The sequence below is a fragment of the Anopheles cruzii genome, chromosome 2 (genome assembly GCF_943734635.1).
Source record: "Anopheles cruzii chromosome 2, idAnoCruzAS_RS32_06, whole genome shotgun sequence".
Lineage (NCBI taxonomy): Eukaryota > Metazoa > Arthropoda > Insecta > Diptera > Culicidae > Anopheles > Anopheles cruzii.
The window spans coordinates 15,267,902-15,283,888 of record NC_069144.1 but is presented as its reverse complement, the minus strand read 5'-3'; positions in this window follow the sequence as shown (position 1 = coordinate 15,283,888).

Sequence of the window (15,987 nt, the reverse complement as noted above, 5' to 3'; positions counted from 1 at the left end):
TAACTCGATGATTTTCCAGTACGTTATCCTGTATCTTTCCTACGATTTCAGATGTTGCTTTTGGACGTCCTTGACGTGGGTCGTTTTCAGGGCTTGTACGGCCACTGCATTCATTGAATGCGAAGAGTCCTTTTATACTTTCAACATTCGTTCATAAATTTTGGTTTGAGTGTTTGAGTTTTGGTGGTTTGAGTGGAAACGAAGGCCGGCTCGCTCAAGTGGTGCACCTGGCCACCATTACCTGGAAGGGCCGGCCGGCTTTCCATTGTATCTCGGGCGCCATTACAAAGGCCGCGGCCGGCTCCCCGGAAACCGGGTGTATGTTTTTCCGACCCTCCAAAGAGGACGGCTCTTACCATTGCGGATGGGGGGGGCGGCACGGAAACGGCAAACCGCTTAAGGCGCCGGAAACATGCTCTCACTTTGTAGTGTGCAATAAATGAGATAAAACTCCTGCAGCCGACTGCTGCTGCTGCTGCCGCTGGGAATACTCGCTCCGTGGGAATGTGGGTTTTATGTGTTCGATTTGATTGTTTCACCGCGCCACGGAAGCTTCCGGTGCTGCGTCCCGGACATGTTGCGATGCCATATGTTGCGAGCATAATAAACCGAGCCGTACTTTCCGGGATTGCAACGCACGTGCGCGCCAAGTCATTGCAGCCCCGTCATTGTTATTCATAATGCCTTGGCCACTGTGGAGTGCCAGGATATTACGCAACGTGCCAAACGCGCCATTCGCGGTCGGTCCATTGGATCCACACACGGGGATGGCTCAATCATTTCGTGCGTATCCGCGCCAAGAAGTGGAGCCACACAAAAGGGAGAGAAAAGAAATCTTTCAAGGGTCACTTCAAACATTGCGAACCGAGTCCTTATCCTTATCCGGTGGTCATCCAGCTGGGGCCGGTCCGGCGCATGGCGGAAGTTTGGTGGTCCACTTCCCACGGTCCCTGGAGGCCGTTTTCCCCGGGGCGAAGGAACTTCCAAATCCAGGCGCCCGGTTCTTTACAGTGAAAAGTTCATAATCTTCAGACCCTGGTCCGGGCGGCCGTTCGGTCGGCGCATTTGTTTGCATATTTTGCCGCATCTTTCCGCGGCTTCGAGGATCCTAATAAGGACCACGCAACAGCACGCACTTCACGCACCAAATTTTGGTGGCGGCCAGGGCGCGCCATAATGGCTATTGTAAATCAATTTCAACACACAACGCCGCGTTTATGGCGGCCCCGCACTTTTTAGCAGCTCGTTCAAAATTCGTTAAGCCGCCTCGTTGAGCGAGTGGGCGAGACGGTGCGGCCGCGCGAAGTGTGTTGGCCGCCACCCAAAACATCGCCCAGCTTTTAAGGGGGGCTTTTTTTTTGCCGTTTTTGAAAAGCTACTTAGACAGCTTACGCTAACAAACACCGCCAAGATACGGCGCGGGCGCGCGCGCGATCCGATGGATCCGACGGGCCTTGAAAGGCCCCACTTGGTGTGTTTTCCTTGAATCCTGCTTGCGCTGCCTTGAAGAAGGATGCTGCCGTTGGCGTCGGCCCCGAAGAAAAGCGACAGCCGAGAGGCACATTTTCGACACACACTCGAGCCACGGCCAGGCACAAGTTTATTTACACGTGAGCAGATGAGATTGTACTCGAGAAAATGAAGCCTCCCCGCCCGACTGGCAACGTTGCTGCGAGTGCTTTCCCCACCCGCCCGGGAGGCCCAACCCGAATACGGTGGTGCCGGGGCTAAATGATGCCGACGACAAAGGCGGGATTATGACTTTTAGGAATATGTTAATTAAGTGAAACATGATTGCTTACAGATTTGTGCGTACCGAACGCGAACGCGGCACCGGCTTCGGCTTCCACGAAAAGCCTCGAGCGGGGCATGATTCATGCCGTGGCTGCCGGTGTCAGTGGCTTCCTTTTTTGTTGCTGTTTTTTTCTGTAGTGCTTTTGACAATGGAAAAACTTTGGGCGCCCCTGATTTCGTGTTCACGATATCGAAGCCAAAGGCAGCGCGCAAAGCCTTGCTGTCTTGGCAGTGCGATCAACGCTTTTGACATAAATATTAAAGGCAGACGCGGGCTGGCATTAAAACTAAGTGATGCTTCTTTCTGAGAAACTCCTTCGCTTCCCGGGCACCCATTTTACAAAAGCATAGCGGTTTCAGGAAATTGGAGCGAAAAATCGCGAAAACGCGATGCGCGAAAACTAACCCTTCGGCAAACTCGTTCGGTACCAGCGCCCGGCAGACCAGAACCAGGGTTCCTGGCGCATTTTTTTAGGTCAAATAAAAAATCACTCAACTCGCTGAGGCCATAAAACGACCACCTCAACTTCATTCGTCCCCGGGGAACCACTTGTGCGCCGCCGAGGGGACCGTATAATTTCGGACCGTCGGACCGCCGTCCGGACCGATAAACGAGTCCACAAGGAGCCAAAGCATACGCTCCACTCTGCCGACGACGACGAGCGTCTGCCAGGTGCCCGTACTAAACGGAGCAGGAGTTTCCCACCACCATTTTCCCCGTGGCTCCGACTTAAAACTCGGGCCAACTGTCGGGCGGACGGGTGGAAAAGGGCGAACGGAAATTTATTGATCAAAATGTTGGGAAATATTGGTGCCCGATGTGCCATTTAACAAAGAGCGCTCCTCGATTCATCGCCCAGTTCCCGGGCAGGTGAACTCAACCCTGTACACGGGGTCAAGAGTTTCCCTGCTCGTGTGTCTGTGTGTGTGTACGTAAAAAATGGCAAACGTTCGGCAGGTACGTAACATGGCCACGGGCCGGTGTTTTTGCTAAACGGGTCATTCAAATTCACCACTTCAGACTGAAGCTTAAGGTAAATGGTTTCACTGCGGCTCTGTGTGTGTGTGTGTGGCTGGAGAACATTTTCGAGAACTATTGGAGTTCCGGAACTTACTGCACCCACTCGAGAGAGAGAAAGAGAGAGAATGCAATAGCCAGCCCCAGAATGCAATCCGGAATGAGATTTAGTCGCTGTGGCTGGGGACTACGAACGAGTTCTGCCGGACCTCAAGGCACACACACACGTGCGATTGAAATTTTTCCCAAAGCTACCCTTTTACGGTTCATCGTGCTGTAAATTGCCGTTGGCTCTGTACACCCGGGCCGGGGTCGATGGAGGCGCCTGATGGCTCACACGCGGGGCGCTACCTTCCGATTCAGGTTCCGATTACGATTGCCGGGACCCGACCTGGGGCTTTCGCGCAAAAAGACACCAAAACGCAATGTTGCGATGCAGTTCCTTTTCTGCCCCATTCGGTCCTGGTCCCGGACCCGACAACGTTTTGCCAAAATTTATCGAATCGGAATTTAAATGAGTTTCAAATGTTTTTCGGAGTGAATTTGAATAGGAATGTGGCCCGGGCTGTGGCTCGTTACAAGCGCGCTCTCGCTTGTTAGGCGAGGTAGCGTCGGGTCCGATAAAGGACACGTAGCGGTTCAAAAAGGACTCCCGAGATCGGGGGGTAGAAAAAGAAACGAAAGACATGAAACTGTGTACCCTTTTCCGTTCGGGCCAATCCATTCGCCTAACCGATCCCGAGAGGAGGGCGGAAAAAAACGAGCGCCCGCCTTCTCGGGCCACTACAGGGTGTGTAGGCGCCCACACGACCGAGGCCGAAAGCCCACACGCGACTCCTTCGACAATAAATCGATTTATAAAATATTACTAAACTTGAAACTGCGCATCGGAAGCCGAGGGATAAGGATCGGCCGCCGAGCAACAGCACCCGTCATTTGGATTGGGTGGGGTGGCCTGGTGGGCGGGGCGGTCCCCAGGAAAGGACACAGGAAGCTAGTTAAGTTTATGGCTCGAGAAATCAATAGCCCGGATCGGTGTTCGGGGGCCCCCCGGACACGGTGGAACCCAGAACTGTGGTAATCGAAAATGAATCGAAAAATGGCGAACGGGGCCATAGACCGTTCCACTGGCCACAGCCACAGCCTGTGAAGAATCTGGGCAGCCCTTTCGGAAAGTTCGAAGGTAACCGGGTCCCCCATTGCCCGGTGAATCGCCTTCGGCAGAAACGGTAGCCTATTTTATCGATAAATTGGTCGCTGGAACATACCCACTTACTGGCTGGCTGGCTGGCTGGGGTGGTCCGAGTGGTTTTTGGGCGGCCCCAGAATTGCGGCACACCGGACCGGACCGCCCTGCACCACAGTGTGACCTACTGCTGGTGGCGCACCAAACATCAGCAATGTCTGCAGTTGAATTAAATATCGTCTCTCGCTCGGGCGTCGCATTCGCATAAGCCACGGCTCATCCGGGTTGCGTTCACCGACGGTCGGCTCATTTCCTTTTTGTTTCTCTCCGCCCTGTCCTTGGTGCTATCTTTGTTCCGGCCGGCCGGTTGGCCGCTTTGCCCTATTTGTCCGGACAACGTGAAACAAACTAATTCCGCACCAATCTTGACCCGGCGTTTGCTGGTCGGTTTTTCTTCGGACTCCTTGGGCTCCGAACGACGACAGCGGCCGTTTGAATTGAAGAAAATTGTGTGGAGCACTGCGGAACGTTCGGTGTGCTACGACGTAGAGAAAAAAAGCCGGCGCGCCGCAGCCGCTCGAACGCAAAGGCAAAGTGAGAAAAATAGCTTTTAATTAATTTCTATTTGTTCAAATGAGTTTATCCTCGGCCATTGCGGCGCCAGGCGCCGAGAAAGCTCTCGCCACCGGGCCCGGAGAGACAACAGCGTGAACACGGAACCCGGAAAAGCTCCCCAGTCTTGAAGCTCTCGAAAGTGCTCTAGAAACTGCCCCAGACTGTCTGCCGTTGGGCTGTCGGGGGGCCCCCGGAATGTGGTCCTCTTAATTCGTGCTAAAGGGGGATAAATGAGACCATTTCCAGGCGAAGACCGGCGTCGCCTGGCCTGGCCTGGCCCGGCCTGGGTCTGCGCCCAGTGCGAGAAGTGACTTTTAATGGCCAAGAGATCCTCGAAAGGCACCCGAACAAGTGTTTAAAATCCTCGGGAGTCAGGTGTTTTCCAGCAAACGGAACGGCCGGGCCAGCAGACAACGCTGCTGCCGAAAAGTTGGCCATTTTTACGGTCCTCACCTCAAACGAGTGTCCCGGGAAAAAAGGGGGAGAAACTGCCACGCGGGGCGAAGCGAGAAAACTCGGTGTGTCCAATCAGATAGCCGACTGAAAATTGGGTCGGTAAGTTTTAGCAGCAACAGCAGCAGCCAATCGCGTAATCTGGGTTTTTCGGGCCTCACACTTTGGCAGCAGCTGCTTCTTGGTGTCTCTCGGTCGGTCGAAGTTCCGCGTTGTCTTCGACTTTTAATGGCTCAATTGGGCACCGCACCGTGTGGCCCCGAATGAGCTGTTGTTTATGGTGAGATTTGCTAATCGCCTGGATTAGCACTGCAAACTGTTGTTTCTCCGCGGAGTGAGCGCATTAAGCTGTCTGATTGACGGAGACCGTGACTCGACGACGACACGGCCGAATTCGTTCGATCGTCAAAGTTCAAGCTTTTCTCACATCGTCACTGCCGCCGGTAATCACCTGGAAAGATGTGCCTTCGGGAGATTCGTAAAAATGACTTATTCTTTTCCTACATTAATTCTGTGACTGTGACTTAACCTCGAATGAGTGACAGATGAGCTCAGCTTCAATCCCCAACATCGCAGCCCACTTTGTTCAACTCTTCCTTCATGCTGCCTTGTGCCAAGTTTCCCCATAGGCTGCTGCGAACGAACGAAGCAACACATCGATTATTTATCGCCAGTAAATGAAACGTCATTGCAATGAAAAATGCAGATCGTAATGCTAAACTGTCAATTATTTAATGGAACCATTCAATCAAACCATTTCAAATTGCATGTTATTTCCGAAATAGCTCCGTTTTTACACTTCCACAAAGCCCGTTCGCCCCGAAACCGGATGGTCTCCGTGACCGGAGGTCCGTCCGGTCCGGCCGTGCCGCAGTCCCTTTTAAAGCCATCAATTCCGTAACGACACTTCAGCTTCGGACCTGTCTCGGACATGGACATGAAATACGTTCCACGAAACCGTTCTTAAATTTCCCATCGACCGTAGGAATTGATTTTCCCATTCGAGCAAATATGTCCTTCCGTGGCCCACGCTCCCGCTCGTCCCACGGTACATTCTGGTCATTCCGGAGCGCTTTATTAGATTGAGAACCATTTGTCGTCCGTGCCTCCTCTACGGGCGCGCTGTTCGCAAAACCTACACATATCCTCGCCATCCCGACCAGCCGACCGACCGACCGGCCGGCGTTCGTTCCAACCTAACCTTAAGGGCATGCGATATCATTTTCCAGTATCGATGTGAGTTTTTTTATCGACTCTTCGACTCGACTCCGATTCGTGCCCGGGGCGCCCAACGCGACCGACGCTTTTACGACGAAAAGGGGGCGCCTGACGCCCGGACTCGGATGGGCGCAACAATAATCCTAACAGCAATAATCGTTCGAATTATTGCTCTTCAAAATTACCCTCAGGTTAGTGATAAAATCGAATGTTATCCACTCGCTCACCCATGTTTTCGGGCGCCCCGGGAACATCGTCGGAAGGGGGCGAACACGTCGCCGACGTTTAAATCCATTCCCGCTGCCGCTGCGCGCCGGAAGTCGAAAATCAATTCTTCTCGTACAAAGTTGAGGGGACTTCAGCCACGATGGACAACGGTTTTTTTTCGCTTACTTTCTTCAACCGACTGACGAGCCCGGCTGTCCTGCTGTGCCTGTCCTGCACGAAGAAGAATGCGCGATGATTGACTGCGGACTCCGGTTACCCTTCCGGTGGTCAACCCCTCCGGGATGGTGCCGAATAAATAGCGAAAGCCGGTCACGATTTAAAATAACTGCAAAAGTGGCTCGTTATGTATTTTTAGCTCACCCTTCATCACTGGCAGATCTTACTGTCGAAGAGGGGGGAGGAGATAAAAAACTTCGGAGCCCATCATCTCTGGACCCCGGCCAGACGCCGGGCCCGGGGACAAACAAAGTGTCCGTGTGGGTCGAGCGAAACTTCCGTCCAAAGTCCACCAAGTAAAACGGTCATCAAAACGAGCTCCATTCGAACCACATACATACGCCGTTCCGGTCATTGCGCCACGCCGGAAATCGGAAACCCCCGGGCCGGTGCGCACGCCAATCGAATGTCAACAGAAGTAAAATGTAATCCCAGGTGATTAACCTTTCTCCGATGGCCACTTGAGCGCTCTCTCTCGCTCTTTCGTGGCGTGTACCGAATACAAATGAATCTTTAAATTCAGTCGATGGATGTTTAAAGCATGCAAAAAGTTGTGTTTTATAGGCCCATTTTGGGTAGTGTTTTATTAAAACAAAAATCTTAAAGCATTTAAAGCGAAATGAATCCGGGAAGACGGGAATATGGAGCAGAGCAGAATCGTTTAATTATTTTCACGCGCTCCCCACAAAAGCGCAAATCAAACACGCGACACGCCGGACACGGCACTGTCACGTCAAGTCAAGAGGTCGAGCGATTGCAGCCCTGATTATCATCGTCCTTTCATCTTGTGGGGGGATGTTCCAACACACGCCGGTGGTTTGACCGGTGTTTCCGGCTGTTTGCTAAGCGCTTCAGGAGTCTAATTAGAGGCCTGTCCAACCGTCCGCACCGTCCTGTTTCTAGCTAAGCCCGGCGCACGTGAGCGGACTACCGGATGACAGTCAGTCAGTCGGGATATCAGTGCGTTCCTCAAATTACAGCTTACACAGCACCTGTCCAGTCAGTCCAGTGGCCCCCTACTGATGGGCCGCCTTCAAACGTCTTTAAAAAGCCGCCCTACACGGCACCGCCCATGGGTGGCGTGCCACGCGGCGCGCGACTTGTAATTAAATAAAATTCCCTAATACTCAGCACTAAGCCGACAAAATTATGGATTCGACCCCCGGGTGCCTGAGGGGGGAACATCGAGCACACTCCGGGCCCTCGGTCCCGGAGACCCGATAAGGAGCAATTGTTTTCGTTCTCGAAGATCGAAGCGTACAGATACCCGGTGGTGTGCGTTACCCGGTGTGGCCCCGTCTGCCCCGTCCGGTACTTATTCCACTAATACGATCAGTTCGGTGCGCTGCTGCCGGCCGCGGCGATAGAATATTCAAGAGGGTTTTAGCATAAATTAGCCTCCCAGTGTGCCAAGCGCACACACACCGCTCCGCTAACGCTGCATAGGTGTGTTTGCTCGGTGTGTGTAGCAGAGCAAGGAGTCTGCGGGCCAGAGTCTCGCGCGGCCGAGATTTCCGAGGATAAGCGGTCCGTCCGGCATCATAAAGATGCAGTCTGCGAGGTGCAATGAAACTCACCCGGTGCCCACAGACAGACGGCGACCGGCTTTCGGCGGACTCTTTAGCAGCCTCCGCAGCAACAAGGCACGATCTCACGGGCTCGGTGATAAAATTGCAATCTAAATCGCTTCAACATAAATTAAAACATCTTCAAACAACGCCTCTAAGCTGCCGTCGGTGGCGAGGTCTGGTCTGCGCGCGTTCGGTGAGTGCCACTCACGGTATTAACGCTTAGCTGGCCACGGCGGTTTCGTTGTTTAGTTGTCGATGTTCCCGAAACAGGTATCAGGGTTTGGGTCTAGGTTCCGAGCATCCCGATTAGGACGCCGGGCGCAATAAAATGGAATGGTCGCTATTTTACACAACGATTAAAACGCGAACTTAGGTGCAATATTCTAAACTACCGAACGGAACGAAGTGCACTGCAACGGAAGCCTCCATTTTGATTCGCTTTCTCCGCGTACCACAATATTGGTACAAAGTGGAACAAAAACCACTCAATATTTATATGCCAACACAGCGCTCACCTAGCTCACCGGGGGGTGTTAACGTTTACGACTACCTCAATTTCATCCAATTTTTAACTACATGCTGCTACTGCTGCTGGCGCTGCTACTGCTGCTACTGATGCACCTTATCTACATCGGAGAGCAAGCCACCGGAGAGCCATTTGCATGGTGAAACCACGGACACATCATCAAAGGCCAAAGTGTTGACTTGAAGACACTCCAATCACTGCATCGTCATCGCCAGCATCATCATCAGCATCATCATCATGCCGTGCCGTGCCGTGCCGTGTTCATCGTGCACCTAGGTAAACACATTGCTTTAACGGTCTTATTTTCAATTTGCAGCTCGGTACAGTCGGTGCACTCGGTGCATCCCCAATCCTTGTCCCCGTTGGTGACGGCGGTGCGCATCGCAAGCGCTCGCCCACCCGGAAACGGATGCAAGTAGGTCAATGCATGTGTGCAAAAGCGCGCGAGCGCTCGACTCGTGCGAACGTTGCATACATCGAGGCGCTTTCGGTCGACGATGGACCGCCCGGGACACGGGACAAAAAGCGACCATCTGGGCCAATCTCGGTGATCACGGGAACAACATAAATATTTTGTAAAAATAAAAATCACAATAAACGACACGGAATCTGACGCGTGTTCTGTCGAAAATAATTAATTTAAAATTCACTCGAACCGGGCCGGGTCTTGTCGTTGACCGACCGACCGACCGGACAAACTGTCATGTTCCGGGGTTGTCTGGGCCCAGCTGGTGCCGCTTCTGTTGCGGATATTAAGGTTTTCGGGACTGCGGACAATGTGCGCCTCCCCGGTTCCCGACTATCCGGTTTAATTAATTTATTTATGATAATACGATGACTTGTTGTACTCGGCGGCGCGTCCCATTCGAATCCTCACAGTCTCATCCGGACGACCTAATTATGTAGTGTCACGCGGGCCGGCGGGCCTCCGACTGATTGTCCTCTCCCGTGCGCCTCAAAGTCAACGTGCAAACGTGCAGCTTCCCGTGCTCATAATCACTTCGTAATGATGTGAGCGTTGATTGATTTGCTAATGCCGTGATCCTTGCGCCGCGCCGCACCGCGACATTTGCAATTCAATCGATCCGGCTCACTGCAGACGGGGCCGCGTGGCGCATCCTTTTCCGCGCCGAGAAGGACGCCGACGCCGGGCACCGTGCCGATTAACATCAATTAAAGGATTCGATGCCCCCGGTTCGTGTCCGTGTCTGGCTGGCTGATTAATTCGCAGTCGTAACATCGCAAGATGCCACAAGTCAATCCGATGCCTCGCAGTGCGTGCCGTGACTCGGGCCGTAAATTATTGATCGAACGTCAAGATTTGCGTCGCGTTGCGCCGGGGTTTTCAACCCCTCTGCTGCTGCTGCTACTGCTGCTGGTGGGCGGCCACGTCAACTGTCACCGAAGGCAGGCGGCCGACAGCCGGCCTCTGCCAATAAATCCCATGACCTGAATCGCAGATGAAGTCACGTAGTGCGCGGCCGAGGGAGGACGAAGTTTGCCGGACGAGATAACGGCGTGCCATCAAAGGGGAGGGTTGATTGCTTTAAAGCTTTCGCTCCGAACCGGTCACCGGGTCAGCAAACACACACACACACACACCAGGCGATCCGATTTGCGGACTCCCGGAAGTACGTGAGCAGCAGCGGCAAGGAACTCCCGGAACAGCGGGCGGATCGATACGATATTTGATATTCAGTGATTATCATTTTAATACGCATTATGTTGGGCATCAAATTAAACTCGGAGAAGATACTATTACAGTTGCCGCTAACCTGCTTTAATTGAATTCGGTCGGCGCTGATTTAGGGGCGAGCGGCCCGGTTTTGGCGTAACCTACACCTCGAATAATTAATTTAAATTTGATTGCTCTGCAAAATTCTGCCGAAAGTAACAGGAGAACAGCACCATGGTAATTCTAAAAATAAAAATGCTCTACCACGAGCGTATGTTATCCTGTTACTATTGCAAGAGCAGAACACCATTAGAGAGATCGATTACGAAAGTGAATCAATCGAATCGCTTCGATGGGTTAAACGGTTTGCAAACAGATGATCCAATTCACAAACCCGATTCCGAACCATTGACGTCGCTATCGATTCCGCTGTCAGTCGTCGTGCTCCGGCCGTCGTTCCCCCGGGCTATTTGTTAACTAGGGTCGTTGCGTGTCTCAACAAAGACCCAAGAAACGCCCAATCGGACCGATATTGATCGCGGGCAAACAATGCGTGTCTGAACGGTCCTGGAAGGGCCCGGCGGTTGCCCCGTGGCTTAAGACGCGAACCTGAATATTGATTTTAGGGCTGTAGAAATTTAAATCTACCCAAATGAACAATTCATAGAGACCCAGACCCAGACCGGGCCCAGAATGGATCGGATCGGAATTGAAAAGCATCAAAGGATCGAACGCATCACGTCGTGCGTGCCACAGGGCTGTCGGTTCGGACTCACCCGCAAAATGCATCCCGTTTGACCTTTTTCGGCACGGTGGGGCAAACAAAAAATCAATTTCCCTGTCAAGACCCCGAAACCGTCAGGCCAAGAACGAACGGCCCACTCCGGCACGGTCCGGGACACGGTCACCTGTCCCGGGACACGGTCACCTGTCCCGGGCCACGGTCCCGGATGAATAGTTCATTGTTTTCATGAATTTTAAATCGTCGGAAATTTAGAACACCGCAACGCGCGGTCGCACACGCTCCGGCTCCGGAGGATTAGTTTCTCGGCGGGCTCTTGCAGGATGCAGGACCTGACCAGATCGTCGAAAGGCTTCGGACACAATCCGGGCCTGGTACCGGAACGTGTCCGGCGTTTTTTTCCCCGCGCGCGCTCCTCCGTTTGAAGTCAGAGACCGCGCGTACGTTACTTCGGACAGTGGACGTCGGTCTCAAAGTTTAATCAAGGATTTTGATGGACCGCTGAATAATAGACATGGGCCGGGCCGGGGCCGACCGCGGGACCAATCGCGCGTCACAGTGTCTGTCACATTCGAAAAGCGCCATTTGTGGCCGTGGCGGAAGGATGCAGAAATAAAAGTGAGCAAAGTAGAAGGCAACCCAGGCACTCAATGAGAAATCCCTTGTGAGGTCGGCGAGACCGGACGCGGGCCGTGGGTCGGGCCCATCCCAAGAGGATAAAGTTTTGTCGGCCGGAAAATGTTGCCCCATTCCCCACCGACCCACCGGCCTGCGATGGGGCGATGACATCCATCAATGACGCTCCCGGGCACGGTCTTTCATCGATTATCGATTTTTGTGGCATGACAAGGTGACAAGGTTGAGATGGGCCAAAAGGGGTGGCGGTAACGGGAGGTAATGACATGACAGCGGAAGGTGGTGCGTTACATAACGAACCGTAAAATCGGAGGCCTTCCTATGGCCAACCTCTCTTTCTCTGCCTGTCCGTCTCTCTTTCTCGGCAGCAAAAAAGGAAGGTTTGCGCCGAGCGCCAAACAGTGTGGAGTATCTTGCACGGGCCGCAAAGATAACGGAACGATAACGAGCCTCCGGGACGAACCGGCGGTTCGGTGAAGCGGAAAGGACCAATAGGACCCTTTTGGCACGGCCCCCTGCCTCAGCTGGTCCCCGGGATGGTTCTTCAGCGTTGACAACATTGTCTCTCTTCAGTCGGGGGGGACTCGGTAAGCCATTAGTCCTCCCGGCCCCGGAAAGGTCACATCGGCAGGTGAGTGTCGTCCGGTGAGGCCCATCTACCCGGGGCCAGATTTCCTGGGGCCCACCGGTGCCCAGTTAATGACGCCTGAATATTTCACGACCATCATCACGACGGCTCGGCGCTGGACCGGAGCCGTCCTGCTAACGGTTTACGTAGGCCCAGCGGCACCCAAGCGAAGCGCCAACAGTACTCCAGCACACGGGAGACGGGACGGGCAAATTTGGGTAGGTCCAAAGTTCTCGAAATTATTTCTCGTTACAACCACAGCCACAAGTGAATCGAGAATCCCTCGAGAAGCATTTGCGCCTTTCAATTGCTTCGGAGTTTAAATAAATTCCGCCCGGAAGGTTAAGTGCTTCCATTGCCGTGTGTGCATTAAAGCAGCACCGCGACCCTCATGAATAAAACTCATAACCTGCCACACGCAATTTAGCGCATTCATCGATCGGGGCGGCCCGTAGGACCTAATCAGCCGGTCGGGTCGGTCGGTCGGAATCGATTATGATGCATTTTCCGCCTCAAATCCTCATCAGCATTCAGCGGAAGTGCGGCTAATACTTTGCGCGCCGGTGGCCACCGCCAGAATCAACAATGACTGCAGTATTCTGCCAGTATAGTATTGTGTCTGCTTCTGTGTGTGTGTTTAATCAAACACGTTCAAGTGGAACTGGAGCAGAGCAATAAAGCGGCCCTTTAAATTGTAGCCAAAACTAGAAGGGAGCCAATCGTTCCACGTTGTGGTAGGTTGTCCCGGACCCGGATTAAGTTTTTGGAGGCCCCCCTTTCAGAGTCAGTTCTGGTTTCGTAATTGATATTTCGAACCACCGACAAACATTCCCAATAATTGTCCCGGAAACATGGCCTCACGGCGTTGGCACTCTGTTTGGGAGGTCTGTGCTGTCGGGAGGCCTGTCAGTCGGGCGGAAAATCTACGACAGGGCCGCCCTGGTGGGCACGCCACCGACAAGGAACCGACTCCGAGTCCCGAAAAAAACCAACAACAAAAAATGGGGCCAAACACTTACTTGCACCAGCGCCGAGAGCCAGCGTCGCGGCGAGCCAGCAAACCAACGTTCCATCGTCCCCGGGTCCTTGGGTCTGGCGATCCTTGACGGCCGTTCGCCGAGTCGAGCCGAATTTCGCCGGAACAGGCACGTTTCACGGATGTTCGTTTGGAGTGAAATTTACATTTTTCATGGACTTCGTCCGCTGGCTCCGCCACTGCCTCGGGACACCGGCCGGGCCAAGGGGCTGCTTTTTCTCGGCTGGGTGATTTGTCTTTTTTCGGCGATTTTCCGGCTACCAGACTTTGCAAGAGAATTGAGGGGCACACCTCTCGGTCTGCTCGGTGTTCAGTGTTTCGGCGAATTTTCACGATTTTCCCTGCGCTTGTGTATTTACAAATCGCAGCACCATACCAGCACTTCTCGGACTTGGGAACCCGGGGGCCCGGGTCTCCGTCCTCGGAACGGAAGCGAACGGACGCGGAGTGCCGCGAGGACACAGTGCGCGGAAAACTCGAAACCGTTCGTATGCTCAATTTATTCCGGATTGTTATTGTTGCTGGGTGCACCAGTGCCGTGCCTAGCGCACCGGAAGCGGGGCCATTGTTAAACGGTGCCCTTTTCTGCTCTTCACTTTCAACATCTTCCGGCCCGCTTCCGGCCGTTCCGGCGCTTCTGCGGGCTCCTTCCGACAGTGGGACAGTGTGAATAACCTTGAAGGGAAATTTATTGATTTTCTTCCCGCGCGCACACACAGTTCACTGGCCGATTTAGTGTGTGCGGGTGTGTGTGTGCGAGCCACGTTACCCTACACACCCCTTGCGGAGAGGATCCTTGCAGCACGGTACGGTCCACGGTAGTTTTCCCGATTCACCTTCGAATCACATGACGCGCGGCTTGCTGGGTTGCTGATTTTCACTCCCGTATTTATGCTGCCCACCGAAGGATGCCTTGAACGGTGGCTTGTGTTGCTCCTGTCACTGGCTACCCGTTGCTCTCTCTCTCTCTCTCGCTCTCTCACTTGCTGGCAGTAACAACAACAACGCAGCCCACGGCAGGCCAGCAGCGGAGGAAACAAGGAAAAAAAGAAAACCGACGGCCTCACAACAACGGCGGCGGGTGGCTTCCCTTTCACACACGCACTCAGTGTCGCGCACGAACGTCACGACCGTACTAAATCCTCTCCGGCCGCGGTCCGAGTGCGGATGCTCCGTACCTTTTTTTGTTCGCTCCTCTCCGAAGTCTCCGGGATCCTTCGCACTGGATGCACTGGTTCGGATTTCGAGTTCGTGTCCGGTGTCCTTTCGCTCCGCGAGAGAGCGAGCGAACAAGGATTCTCCGAGAGTTCACCCTAGTTGGGTCGAGGGTATCCTTTTTGTGCTGCGGCTCCGTTCCGAAGGGCTCAGCGAATCGCTTCGGGAGTCGGGAGGCCACGCGGAAGAGACGGAGTGTGGAGCGGAAAGGACCGTACCATAATTCCAACCCCTTGTCCCTGTGGCGCCGAGAGCTTTATGGCACGCTGGCAATCCCCTCCATTTTCCGGATGTTGCGCCACTGTTGTTGCACTGCGATTTGCGACAGTCGCAGGATACGTTTGGCAGTGTTGCAACTTTGGGTTGGGAATCCCTTTTAAAATGGTAAAACATTATCAAACGTGTCTAACGAACGCACTATGGGGAAAAGGCGGTCATAAGTCAACTTAATAACTGAGAGTTTTAGTTATACTAGCCTAAAATAGATAAGTTATCTATAATAAATCCGAATTTTTAGCCTTCCATGTTGCGCAGATTCCGAGAAATCATTTGTCAAAGTCGAAAGAGTGATAAAAATGGCTCTTCAAAACCAACTTTTCTCAGCTACTTTAATGCGATCGTTAGCACAGTTCTGCAACGGTAATATACCTATATTATACATCATTCGAAAGGTAATGAATCCATCTTTCAAATGAAATAATCAAACGTTTACGTTTTGCATTGCTGGTAAATTTTTTTCGGGAATTTTTGTAAAAAAAAATAGGAAAAAATACAGTTTTTCAAATTTGGTAATGCTGGTAATGCGTTAGGCTTATTTTAAGAAAAAAAATCGTGAAGGATAAGGAGGCGCCTGGTCTCTGGTTGCAGAATATTTATTTGCAGAGTACGCCATCGACGGTTATGTCTCTTTCTCCATTTTCGAAGCAAAATGGGCCGAAAACCAAAATCCACACCAAACAGTTACACGTTCTGGGTACTCTTGCACGACTGGTTTCTCTTGCACGACTTGCGGCGGTTTTCCAAGCCCCATACGCGACAATGCTTTGTGAGTTGAAAGTTCACCATTCAATTTCCAGAATGAAGTTTGACGTTTTCAAAGTCAAGTAATCGGTAGCTTAAAATCCAAACACTTGATGGATCACCCTTGAAAGGAAGTCGACATTGACATGATTACGAGAGAGCAACCTGCCGCCATTTCGCCCTTGTCCTGGTGAAGGTCTTGATGGGCCG